The sequence below is a fragment of the Marmota monax genome, unplaced genomic scaffold, assembly GCF_021218885.2.
Source record: "Marmota monax isolate L192 unplaced genomic scaffold, Marmota_monax_Labrador192_F-V1.1 WCK01_AAM20220418_F8-fsc01011, whole genome shotgun sequence".
Lineage (NCBI taxonomy): Eukaryota > Metazoa > Chordata > Mammalia > Rodentia > Sciuridae > Marmota > Marmota monax.
The window spans coordinates 79,518-93,054 of NW_026693795.1; the positions used below are offsets into that span (position 1 = coordinate 79,518).

The 13,537-nt window shown below is 45.7% G+C and overlaps 1 long non-coding RNA gene across 1 annotated transcript; it reads right to left on the reverse strand.

Moving 5' to 3' along the window:
• Nucleotides 1–4,478: 4,478 nt before the first annotated feature.
• LOC124105101 (uncharacterized) lies at nt 4,479–9,295 on the reverse strand. Its single transcript, XR_006855632.2, has 2 exons — nt 7,898–9,295; nt 4,479–6,344 (listed from the first exon to the last, which is right to left on the reverse strand). It is a non-coding gene; the product is annotated as an uncharacterized LOC124105101 (long non-coding RNA).
• Between the last annotated feature and the right edge of the window lie 4,242 nt (nt 9,296–13,537).

Consider the following 13,537-nt stretch of genomic DNA (forward strand, 5'->3'; position numbering starts at 1 on the left):
AAAAACTTTGTATCAGCAGGATAAGGAGAAAATAAGATTGCATTTTTTTAAAGAGAGAGAGAGAGAGAGAGAGAGAGAGAGAGAGAGAATTTTTTAATATTTATTTTTTAGTTTTCGGTGGACACAACATCTTTATTTTATTTTTATGTGGTGCCGAGGATCGAACCCAGTGCCCCGCACATGCCAGGCGAGCGAGCGCGTTACCACTTGAACCACATCCCCAGCCCCGTGGGAAAGATTTTTAAGGAGTTTTTAGCTCTTCTGCATCTCTTTCCAATCACTATGCTAATTGAAGAGGTATATAGTGTCCATTTATGCTAAAGGAAAGGTCTCATGTTTACGCAAAGCTACAAGACACTAAAGTGGGTTAAAAAGAGGGAGGAGAGGGACAGCATTCGCAGCTTCTGTTACCAAAAAATTCAGATCACTGAGCTGAATTAGTTGTGCTTTCAGAACTGAATGAATTAGCTGAACTCATACCTGAACTTTCTTCTTAAAGCCACATCTAAGCCATTTCTATGGAAATAATATAGTTTAGATATTAAGGTGGGCAGAACACAGTTATTGTTTATAATGAAAATAGTTACAAAGGGCAACATGAGATAAAAACAGAGTTGGCAGCAGCCATTCTGCCTGTAATGAATTTGCAAGGAACTTTCATATTCCTTGACTGGATCATGAAAAATCCATGATATGGGACACACAAAAATGAGACAAGGGTCAAGGTTGTTTATAGGGTAGAAAACATTGTGTAAGCAAGAACAATAAATGATTCTATATAAAGTAAGCATGGGGCTTACTTTAAATCACTTCCATTTATCAGATCGTTGGAGTTTTCTGTGTATTTAGGGGGCTTTCTCTTACACCCCAGGGAGATATGAATGTAGCTGCTGGGCTACATGATGCTGTAGAGCTAAATCTGGTCCATGTGTCCACTCCCATTTGGTACAGAAGAAATGTCCAAATGAAAAGCTCGAAGTAAGCTTTATATCAGAATTGCCTTCAGGTATTTTCCTTTATAGGAAAGTTGGGTACACTGCTTTGCGTGTCTTCCTGTTTCCCCCTTGGGATTAACTTTTTGGTTGTGGTTGGAGCAGTGGAATAAGAGGAAGTGACTGAGGTTCTGGTTGCAACTTTGCACCATGCTGGAAGGTAGCCCTAAGCAAGCTCTGAAGATGAGCCTCACAGGAGGTCAATGAGGAACACAGGTCTTGGAGTCAGGCTGGTCCAAGTTCAGATCTCTAGGTTCCATCTCCTCATTGGCTGGTTCAGCTTGGTCAGCCAACTCAAATCTCTACCTCTACCTTTTAATCTATAAAACTGGGTCAGTTATAGTTCTTCTTATGTCCCAGGTTTGTTGAAAGGGTTGTATGAGACTGGGTCTGAGAAAGTACTCAGAACCTGGTAGGTCCCATGTTTTTAGGAAGTGTATATTAGGGTTTCTTCTGGCCTTTGACATCTTCACTTCCATCCTATGGCCCCAGTGAAACCCGGGGCAGGATTCTGAAGCCAACAGTCTCACTGGACCAAATACCACAGCCTCCCTGGTCTTCTCCAGGTACTTAGAAGAGAATTTCCCTTTTTTTAAGGAGTTAAATATATTCTTTAATTTAGGGTTAAGATAAATTGAGCAAAGTTGATGTGTAAAGAGCTTACAGAGACCCCACTCCTGTCTGGAACTTGTTGCCCCACAGGGACCATAGTCCTTCCTTGGGTAACAGAGGGGACACTGCCATCCCTGCCCAGGAAATAGTACCAATGTGTGTCCCAGAGCTCAGATTTATGCCTCAGCCCAGCTTGCAGCCTGCCCCAAATGAAGTCTGTGGGTTCCCATGGATTCAGCAAAGAGAGGATTCCAATTAAGATCTGGTCTGAGAAGCCTGAGAGGAAGTGGCTGCTGGGATTTGCATTGGAGAAGAAACTGTCTTGGTTCTTCTCTGCCTTGCTCCTGTCCATGGAGACCTGTGACCAAGTTCTTCTTCTTCGAGAAGATTCTCCTGGCCTCAGTGCCCTGTCGACCTGCCCACCTGCCCATGCTGCTGGGCTGGCCCCGTCCAAAGGCCAAGGCTGAAGATAGTCAGGGGGACTGATGGGCTGTAGCAGTTCAAAATGTGGATGCCGATGCCTACCCAGGACTAGCTCCCCCTCTCCTTTCCAAAGCATTTCTTTTTTCTACATTTTGTTACATCACCAGATTCCCTCCAAGTTATGTGAACAGATTTAAACAGATGTCAAAGTGATATCGATTTAGTATGGATTTGTAAGAATGAACCCTTCATACTGCCCAACCTGCATCCCTAAAATATCCACCAGCCTTACAAAGAGTGGTTAGCACTTTTGAAGCTGCTCTGGAACAGAAAAGGGAAGTAGCTCTTTATTCTAATGCCCTGCATGTCACTTAGCATGAAGTGCTTTTCTGCCTCTAGTGAGAAAACCATATCATGTTCCTCCTTCACTCTATTGAGATGGAGGATCACATTGATTTTCACATATTAAATCTTTCATTCTCAGATAAATGTATGTGTGTATGTATTTTCCCCTTGATACAATTATGTATAGCATTTCTGGGACCAGTGATAAAAAACACATTTACTACACTGCACTTGATTTGCTAATGTTTAGTGAAGAATTTTGCACCCATGTTTATTAGAGTGGCCTAATGTTCATGTGAAATAAGGAATGTCCTTTTTCAGCACCCTGGAGAATTTTGTGTAAGAATGAAATTATTTGCTCCTTAGACGTTTGATAAAACTTGCTGGTGAAACCATTTGAGCCTAATGATTTCTGTGTGAAGAGATTTTTAAGTTCCCATTGGAAGTATGGTCTAGAACTGGGGACCCACATTCTGGAATCCCGTTATCACCCCACATTTCTGAAAGGAAGTGTATGCCTGGGCAGAACATGGGCTCCTTCCTACCTGGATTGACCTAGCTACTCCACTGGTGCATGTTCCTCCTGCTGATAACAAGCTGACACAGAGTCCTGGAGATGGCAGAGCTGCTCACAAACACTAGCAGAAACATGGTGGTTCACAGGAGTAAATACACATTCCAAATGTAAATGTCCTTTCCCTATTCATAAAGCTTCTGCTACTATCACCACTCATGGATTCATAGGATGCCTTGTTTATTGCCATAAAACTTTAGCTCCAAACAAGGAACTCATCTTACTGCAATGGTACACCAAGATGCAGGTTGCTAGGGTTGACAAGGGACTCCAGGAGAGTGGGGAGTTGAAGCTCCAAACCTCAGTGTTTGTGTTCCAAAAAAAGAGAAATTACAGACTCAAAAAGCCATGCAGGAGAGCTTCATTATAAGTAAAAGTAGAGTAAGGCTCAAACAAAGAGCACTCCTGAGTGGGTCTTCTCCCAGCCGAGAACGACAAATGGAACAATGCTGTCTCCAAATGGATTGGTGTTTTAGGGGTGCCCTGAGAGCTGGGGTCCACCTTCAGCACTATTTGACAATCAGGGTTCAACTCCTTCATGTCAGGTGGTAGAGTTTTGGGCTCCAGTTGGTCCTTTCCAGAACTGTCATGGTGTCCACCTAGGGAGGGGAGTGTTATTTACGAGTCAATCCTATGTTAATGTGAGAATTGGGACACCTGTGTCCATCAATTCTAGCTTTACAATGACCTCAACTGACCCTGTCAAGAGTTAGGAATAGCCCCCATTAAACCTTTGATGTATTTCTTATTTGGCTCCTTTTGTTCTCTTTATTTGTATACTTGTTGTTTTCCTGCATTATCTGAGTACCCACTTGCCTTAAAATTAATTTAAAGAAAACCTTAAAAGTAACTTAAGGAAAACCCATGACCTTGCCCTGATATTGGCTTGCATTTCATTTCTCACAATTCACTGCTACTTAACATCTCTCACCCTTTGAAACTGGCAGGCTGCATGGCAGATGAACAGGAGTGCCCCTGCCTTCCACAGGGACCACACAGGAAAGCAGGTAGAGGGCAGTCACATAGGCAGCTTTGGCAGGGTGCGCCACTCCTCAGCTATAAACCAGCCAGACTTCGTTAAACTTCATAAATTTCATCACGGATCTTCAACAGCCCCATGGCACATTGGACAAATATTCTCACCGATGAGAGATTAAAGCAGAGCACAGCAGTCAAGGTGCCCCAACATGAGAAAGTAAGGGGGCAGGAATGCAGGTCCCACCCCCCTGGGTCAGGGCTCCTATCTACTAGGTGGCAAAGAACCAGGCACACATGGGCACTTCCCTGGTCAGGCACCACGCTGTGGCTTCACCAGACTGAGGTTCTAATGGAGTTGGTGTCTGCTGCAAAGCTTTAATTCAACAAGTTAGCTTTAACAGGAAAGCAAAAATTCTAATCACCAAAATATCCCCTTTACTAACAATGTTACTGTACAAAATTCTGATTTATTTTCAGATTTAAAAAAATGTAATCACATCATTAAATATTATTACAGCATAATATTAGAAACAACCCCAAATGCAAACATGACATTCAATTTCTCACAAAACATGTTTATTCAGATGTATCATTTCTATACTTTACAGGGTATATCATAGCAATTCAATATATGTATACAAGTTTCATCATGCAACACTGAATCTCCCCCCAGGAGGTCACTATAGTGTAATCTCCCTTTAGTTTTTTGTGATTAATATCTTTGGATAGAATTCATACTGTGGCAGAGCCAGAGAGACTGTCTCTGAGTGTCCTTCAAGAATGGGGACATTCTAGCATTTCAAGCAGGTATTGATGTAGGACAGAGGAGGCTGGACACTTGAGAAATGTGCAGGAACAAGGTTTATTTAAGCTGGTGTAATCCAGAGGGGCTAATGCCAAAAAATCCCTGGACCCCAGGTATGGAAGTTCTCTGGGATTTCTACTCAGTGAATGGTTACACAACACAATGGCTAACATAATAGTTACTTTTTCTTCCATGTTCTTAGATTGGACAGAGGTTTCACAAGATTTTACTAAGAAAAGAGAAAGAGTAACTTTTGTACATCAACAAGTTTGATTGCTGACATAACTTTTTTTTAAGTTGTAGATGGGCACAATACCTTATTTTATTTTTATGTGGTGTAAGAATCAAACCCAGTGCCTCACACCTGCTAGGTAAGTGTTCTAACACTGAGCCACAACCCCAGCCCTGCAGACCTAACTTTTACAAGAAAGAGAAACCTGACCTTTACAATAAAGAGGAGCTAAACTACAATGAGCTCTCTAGAAATCCTGTTGACTTCAAAAAAAAAATCTTGTTTACTAGGAGAAAGGCTTATATATTACAATTAAGGTGGGGATCTTTTGGACACTACATCATTTGGACTATTTGGAGTATTTGTGATACATCGTTACCCCCTCTATGCTCATTATTTAACCCTTTAAATCAAAAAACATCATCTTCAAGGCTTAAAATTTTATATAATGCCATAATCTTAATTTCTCCCTCCATGTTTCCCTCCTCCTGCCCCCCCCTCTCTCTAACAGCTGCTTCTATAGTTGACCCAATAGTTTCATTGTAAAGGGGAGACAAATATGAAAGCAATAAACAATAGCATAATCCATACTATGTCAATTAAACTTTTGAATCCACCAAGAATAGAAAAACCATCCTCCAAAGAGTGAGCTTGGTTCCCAAGCCTTAATGCCCTTTCAGGTTTGAACTAGTACATGTGCTAGTTGTTTTTTTTTTTCAATTTAATTAATAAGTTTAAATTTTATATAAGAAAAGTATACATATTTATATGACCATTAAAGTGTCTAAACTTCCTTTTAAGCCTTAGACCTTTATGAATTTTTTTCAATTAGTTATATATAACAGCAGAATGCATTTTGACTATTAAACACAAATGGAGGCAACTTTTCATTTCTCTGGTTAGACACAGTGCACAGTCACCCCATTCCTGCAATCATACATGTACATAGATTAATACAATCCACCTCATTCCACCATCCTTCCCACTCCCATATCCCCTCCCCTCCCACACTCCCCTCTGCCCAATCCAAAGTCCCTCCCATCTTCCCTTGCCCCGGCCCCATTATGGGTTAGCTGTGTGTTTGGTGGTTGTCAGTCCTGTAGTAAAGACCAAGGAGAGGACTGTGCATATGACAGAAGTAAGGGGTGGCAATGCACCACAGTGTGGGAGCCCTCTTACAGGACGAAACAGTCCATTTGTCCTGTTGCTTAGTTTAGTTTCCTCCTTGCATTGATCAGCCAGCCCTCAAGTGGCTGAAGCAGGGCTGCTGTTTCCTCAAGCTTTGGTGTGTGCAGGCTAGCCAGCTTCCAGGGTGACCAGAGCAGGGCTAGTGTCCTTCTGATCCTCAAGCTTCTCTGGTGTTTCCTTCTTCCTGATGGTCAGCTGAAGGGGAGCAAAAGAATGTACATGAGATTCTATTACAGACAGTCTAAAAACAAACCAAAAAGAACAAATTATTACATAATACATCATGTATATGTGTGCGAGTATATATATGTGTATGTGTGTGTTTGTGTGTGTGTATACACACACACATACATTTGGTGATACTGTAAAGAGGAGTAAAAAAGTTGTGGACACTGCTCCCTGTGTGTGCGGCAGAGGTGGGGGATATCCTGGAAGGTTTGAACTACATAGATTTATCTCAATGTAACTTTAAACAAATTTGAAAACAGCTTTTAATTCCATGAGCCTGACCCAACATTTCATGCTTTGGTTTATGACCTTCCATATATTATTATTTCCTCTAAAAACATGATGTAAATTTCAACTCCCTACCTCACAGGTCAGTTGTCATCCAAAGGTGCACTTCTAGGTGTGTCACCTTTAGTCTGAGAATATATTTCTGCATGGAAATATTGCTGAATGCCTACCTGGCTCCCAAGGTGAGGTAGTGCAGAACAACTTGATTTGCCCATGGCTTATTGTCGGGAGCTGCCTTGGATGCAGACGCCTTTAAGCCCTGATGCACCGGGTTCTGAACAATTACTGCATTCAGTCTGGCAGGGCAGTGCCAGGTTGCAGTAATGTGGGCGTCACCCCAGCTCAGATAACAAGGCATGGCTCCAGGTGTAGGCATCACCCACTGGGGTTGAGTTACACTCATCTGTTCCCTTGTATTCCGACCCCTTTGCCCTTTTTGGGATAAAATGTTCTATGGAAACTCCCCTTGTGTGTCTCCTATGTAAAAATAAAGAATTCCAGTGGCTCTATGTCTTTCCATGGGCCCTTACGTTCACAGAGCCACGCCCGGATTATTGAAAAGGTACTTCTGTGTGGTTGTGTGCCTTCTTTGTCATTTTCTTAAGTTATTGGAATAGTCAGATTTATGAACCACGCATGAGGTCTCCAGCTATGACAGATGGTGATAGCTTATCATCCTCACCATCTTTGTTTTACCAGATGCAAAACCAAGGTTGTACCTAGTTCTGGACCCTGGACAAGGTCACCCAGTTAAAAGGGATGTGAATTCAGCTCTACCAACTCTGATGCCTTTGCCTCTCCCCACACTACCCTTTGCAAGACAAAACTAGGTAACATATTTTTCCTTTCTTGATAATCTCATGAAAGAAGCCAATGTCAGACTAAGTTTGGTAGTTCTAGGAGGGTATTTTCCCAAGAGGGGGCTTTTCCCCAAGCCCAGGTGGGTGGAGTCTGTCCAGTCTGGCTCATACCACTGCCCAGAGCCCAAGAGCCCAGATGGCTTTCTCTGGAAACCAGAGTCCCCTTCAGAGAGGAGTGTGAGGGTGAGTTAGGAAGCTGCTTCCAGGCTGGGCTCCCAGAGCAGCCAGAGATCCCTCTCCAGCTTGCCCCACAGGGTCAAGGTCCAGAGGAGGCCAGTAGCTCCACCTCTGCCCCCTCACCAGCAGGCTGGACCCACCTAGCCCCGCCCACTGCCTGCTGTGAGGACTGCAACCTTTGTTTAAAGTACTCACTTGTTTTCCTTGGATGAGTTCCCTGAGTCAGCACAACTCCTGTTCAAAGGCCCAGAAGGACTGGTGGGTGGTCCTGGGGGAGGAAAGGCAGGCGGCAAGCGGTGGGCACTGATGAGGCGACTGGGATGGAGACTGCCCAACTTCCCAGCTTCTGTGGTCTTGGGCAGCACAGCAGCATCTTTGGGATGGAATCACTGAAGAGGCCTCATGGAGTGGTAGCATCTGGTGGCAGCAGCAGCAACATGTAGCTGCTTCAGGCGTAGGGCATCAGGCGAAGGAGGTCCGGAGTTGAGAGTTGGCGTGGGGGTGGCAACAGCTGAGGTGTTGGCATCCAGCTGCTGTTTGGGAGATCCCTTGCTGCATACTCACAGTGGTGGTGGCAGCAGAAGAGTCCAGAAGCTGCTGTGGTGACAACAGAGGGATGTTGCCATGATCATTTCTGTCCTGCAGTGCCACAGGAGTCTGGCTGCAGTGGGTGAAGTGGGCATCCAGTGCTGAGTATCGCTGTCATGCGTCCATGATGGAGTCTGGTGGTGGCAGCAACAACATGCAGCTTCATCCGGGAGCCGGCATGGGGCATTGGAGTCAGGCATCATGGCGGGGGGTGAAGGGCATTGACGTTGGGCCCTTGGTGGGCAGCATCATAGTCCAGCTGGGGTTTGGGAGTTTGGTTGCTGCACGGTGGCGGCAGCACCAGTAGAGTCTGGAAACGGGGCTGAGGACACAGAGGCGTCCAGTGGTGAGCATCTTCATCCTGCTGGGGTAACAGGAATCCTGCTGCAGTGGCATCTGGCGACCGTGTGGGGAGTCCGATGGCTACAGTGAAGAGCTCCAGGCTGGCGGCGGCAGCGAGGGCGCAGGGCAGTGAGCCTCAGAGTGGAAGGGCGACGAGAGGCTGGAATGGCCTCTGCAGTGGCTGTTCCAGGCCCTGGGTCTTGGTCCTGGCTGAGCGGCCTGTTCAGGAAGCAGCACGAGGGGGGTGGCAATACCCAGGCAGCTACTGAGGACCTTAGGCTGCCCACACCTGCCTCGCCTGGCACTGGCCATGAGCCCGCCGGGTGGCTGCTCGCCCCATCCCCGATGTGGCCTCTGCAGGGGAACTGGGCCATCTGCCAGGTGGGGCAGCCTTGGGAGAGGACCCCCACCTTCCTAAGAGACATCCCACCTGGGCTGTGGGGGGAGAGAGCAGAGGAACTAGGACCTCTTCATCCTCAAAGTGCATTTCTGATGGGAAGCATTTCCTCTCAGAACTGGAACAGGACAAGGATGCCCTCTCTCACCTTCTACTCTACATAGTCCCTGATACTCTAGCCAGAGTTTAAACTATACTGCTGTTTAAACTCCACTACAGCTTAGACTACACGACAGAGCTGTAGATGAAAGAAATTAAAGGGATAGGTGTTGAGAGCCACAGCCAAAGGGGCCCCAGCAAACTTCCAGCTGCCAGCAAACTTCCAGCTGCTGGCTGATGATTGGCTCACAGCGGCCCCAGCAACATCTAGCTGATTGGCTCCTCTGCGGTGATGCTCATTGGGCTGTTTCCCTGCCCTTTCAGACCACGGAGCTGCTCATTGGGGGACTTTTTTGGCTCCGCCCACGTGACCCAGCCAATCGGCCTCAAGAGCAGGAGGATTGTGGGAGGTGGAGAGAAGCTTGTGTGGGAGAGAGAGGCTTGTGGAAAGCCGGTGGTGGCAGTTGAGGCTCTGAGGGTTTTTCCTGAGAGGCTGTTTTGTTTGGCGTGTGTGGTTCTAAAAATAAAGTTAGTTTCTTTTGACAAGTGGCTCCTGATTGTGCCCAGCCAGACTGCGGCAGATAGGAATAGGGGAAGAAGAACTCAAACTATCCCTATTTGCTGATGACATGATTCTACACATACAGGATCCAAAAAAACTCCACCAGAAAACTTCTAATATTAACAAATTCAGCAATGTCACAGGATATGAAATCAATATCCATAAATCTAATGCATTTCTATCTATTAGTGATGAACCCTCTGAAAGAGAAATTAGGAAAACTATCCCATTCACAATAGCCTCAAAAATGAAATATTTGGGTATAAATTTAACAAAAGAGATGAAAGACCTATACAATGAAAACTAAAGAAAGAAATTGAAAAGACTTTCAAGATGGCGGACCAGAGGGAAGCAGCATCTGTGTTGCTCTGTGACCCAGATCTCTCCTAGTAGGAATTCTGCATCTCTTGAGAGTGTTAGAGGCCCCTGTACAGCTTCTCTCTACAGAAATGACCAGCGCTGTGACCTTGCGCAGGACTCCGGGCCTCAGTGTCCGAGCAGGACCCAAAGCCAAAGTTGCAGTTCACTTAAGACTCGGCCAGCGCCTTAGCAGAACCACCTACCAACACATCTGCAGACCGCCGAGACTCCGCTCCACTCCCACGCAGGTCACTCAGCTGCTACCTCCCCACAGCACAAGGCCATCGGTTCCCCTGACATCACCAGACACCCCGGCTCTGGAAGCACACCGACTACATCTTGGAAAGCATTCCTTGCCATTTTGAGGTGGGCGTGGCTATCGGATCCGTCCCCTTTTGAGCAGGTACCTGATTCCAATTCCTCCCTCATGGAATTAATATTGTCAAAATGGCCACACTATCAAAAACCTTATACAGATTTAATGTGATTCCAATTAAAATCCCAATAACATTCCTCATAGAAATAGAAAAAGTAATCATGAAATTCATTTGGAAAAGTAGACACAGAGAAATCCTTATTGACAAAGCAATCCTTAGCAAGAAGAGTGAAGTAGGAGACATCACAATATCAAACCTTAAACTATACTACAGATCTGTAGTAACAAAAGCGGCATGCTATTGGCACCAAAATACACATGTAGACCAATGGTCCAAAATAGAAGATACAGAGAAAAACCCACATAAATGTAGTTATCTCATTCTTGCCAAAGGTGCCGAAAACATACATTAGCTAAACGATAGCCTCTTCAACAATGGTGCTGGGGAAACTGTAAATCCATATGTAGCAGACTGAAATTAAACCACGATCTCTCACCTTGCACAAAACTCAAAGTAGATCAAGGACCTAGGAATTAGACCAGAGACCCTGTACTTAAGAAATAAAATCAAGAATTAATAATGGGATGGATTCAAACTTAAAAGCTTCTGCTCAGCAAAGGAAACAATAATATGAAGAGAGAGCTCACAGAGTGGGAGAACATCTTTACTACACGCACATTAGATAAAACACTAATTTCCAGGATATATAAAAAACTCAAAAACTTCAACACCCAAAGAATAAATAACCCAATCAATAAATGGGCTAAGGAAATGGACAGACACTTCACAGAAGAAGATACACAGTCGATCAACAAATATATGAAAATATGTTCAACTTCACCAGAAATTAGAGAAATGCAAATCAAAACTACTCTAAGACCATCTTACTCCAGCCAGAATGGCAGTTAACAAGAATACAAGCAACAATAAGTGTTGGTGAGGATGTGGGGGGGAAAGGTATACTCATACATTGCTAGTGGCATTGCAAATTGGTACAACCACTCTGGAAAGCAGTATGGAGCTTCCTCAAAAAACATGGAATGGAACCTCCATTTGACCCAGAAATTCCACTCCTCAATCTATACCCAAAAGACTTAAAATCAGCATACTAGAGTGATGCAGCCACATCAATGTTTATAGCAGCTCAAGTCACAGTAGGTAAACTGTGGAACCAACCTAGAAGTCCTTCAAGAGCTAAACTGATAAAGAAAATGTGGTATATGTGCACAATGGAATCTTAGCTTTAAAAGAGAATAAAATTATGACACTTGCAGGTAAGTGGATGGAGTTGGAGAATATTATGTAAGTGAAAAAAGCTAATCCTCAAAAACAACAGGCTGAATGTTCTCCCTGATAAGTGGATGCTGATCCATAATGAGGGGGGCAAGGGAAGAATGGAGGAACTTGGGGCAAAGGGGAAGGATAGGAGGGACTGGCATGGGGTAGGAAAGAGGGTGGAATGAGAGGGATATCATTACCCTAGGTACATGCAGGACTGCACATATGGTGCAACTCTACATCGTGTTCTACCAGAGAAATGAAAAGCTGTGCTCCATTTCTGTACAATGAACCAAAGTGAATTCTGCTGTTATGTACAACTAATTAGAGCTAATTAATTTTTTTAAAGTACATTTCCTTGTCTAAGGGTGGCAGAAGACCAAGACCAAGGACGGCACGTCTTGGGGTTCCCTCTGCCATCTATGCCCTCCACTCTTGTCCCGCTCCAGGGATGCGCTTTGAGGGGGAAGATTTGTAGCCCCACCCCCCACTGCCTCTGCTCTCAGTGGCCACAGCCCAGGAGAGATGTCGCTGGGGAGGGTGGGTGTCCTCTCCAAAGGCTGCCCCGGCTGGCAGCGGGCCTACTCCCCCCCCAGAGGCCGCAACCCAGGGAGGGGCAGGGCGAACCCGGGGTGGGGCGAGCTGCCACCCGGGGGGCTCAGGGCCGGTGCCAGGCGCCACCTGCGTGCGCGGCATAAGGTCCTCAGAGGCTGTGTGGGTACCGCCGCCTGCCGTGTCCTGCTTCCTGAGCAGGCAGGCCCTGCCAGGAGCAAGACAAGTGGCCTGGGGAAGCCACAGCACAGGGCACCCCATCCTCTGGTCGCCCTCTGACTCTGAGGCCCGCTGTCCTACGCTGTCGCTGTCGCCACAGCCAGCGCTCCACACTGTGGCCACTGGAGTCCCGACCTGGCCACCAGCAATGCTGCCAACACCTCCACTGCACTGGAAGCAGACTCCCGCCACCGCCAATGGATGAGGATGCTCCTATTTGGACGCCTATTTCCATGCAGCCACCGATTCAACTGGACTCCCCAAAGGGCCTTAGGGCGCCTAGGCTCGCTGATGAATGCCCTGCCCGCAGAGGGATGCCGCTGGTTGCTGGGAACCTCCAATGTGGAACCCTAATGTGGAACGTTGAGGATGACTGCTGTTCGCTTCCACCCTCAACTGGACTCCTCCATAGGTGGCGCCTACACCTCCAGGCTTGGGGAGGGTGTGGGCACCCCATTTTATCTGTGCCACCTGTTCATCCTGCCAGGGGATTAATTCACTAATTGGCTTTAGGCTCTCATAACAGGATCATTTCCCCTCTAAACCTTCTTGCATTGTCTCACCCATGAGCTTTTGGGGGACACCGAGAAACTCAACCATATCGCGTCTTCATCAGATAGCTTAGCAAGATCTTCTTCATGACTTGCTGTAGCTTCTACATCAGCACTTGCTGCTTCACCCTGCACTTGTCTTATATGGAGATGGGCCGCTTGCCTCGAACATCATGAACCAAATTCTGCCACCTTCAGACTTCTTCTGGAGCTTTCTCCCTTCTCTTGGCATCAGAAAAATCTAATGTTTTGGCCTTATCTGGATGCGGTTTTGGCTTAAGGGAATGTGGTTTGTTTCATCTGTTCTCCAGACTATGAAAACTTTATCCCTATCAGCTGTTTTGCTTTCTTATCATTCACATATGCCCTGGAGCAGCACTTTAATTTTCTTTATGAACATTTCCCTTGCATTCTCATTGGGACTAACTATTCAAGAGGCACAGCTTTTCTTTCTTTCTTTCTTTCTCTTTTAAATAGTTTTAGATCAACAGCATGCCTTTCTTTGTTTAG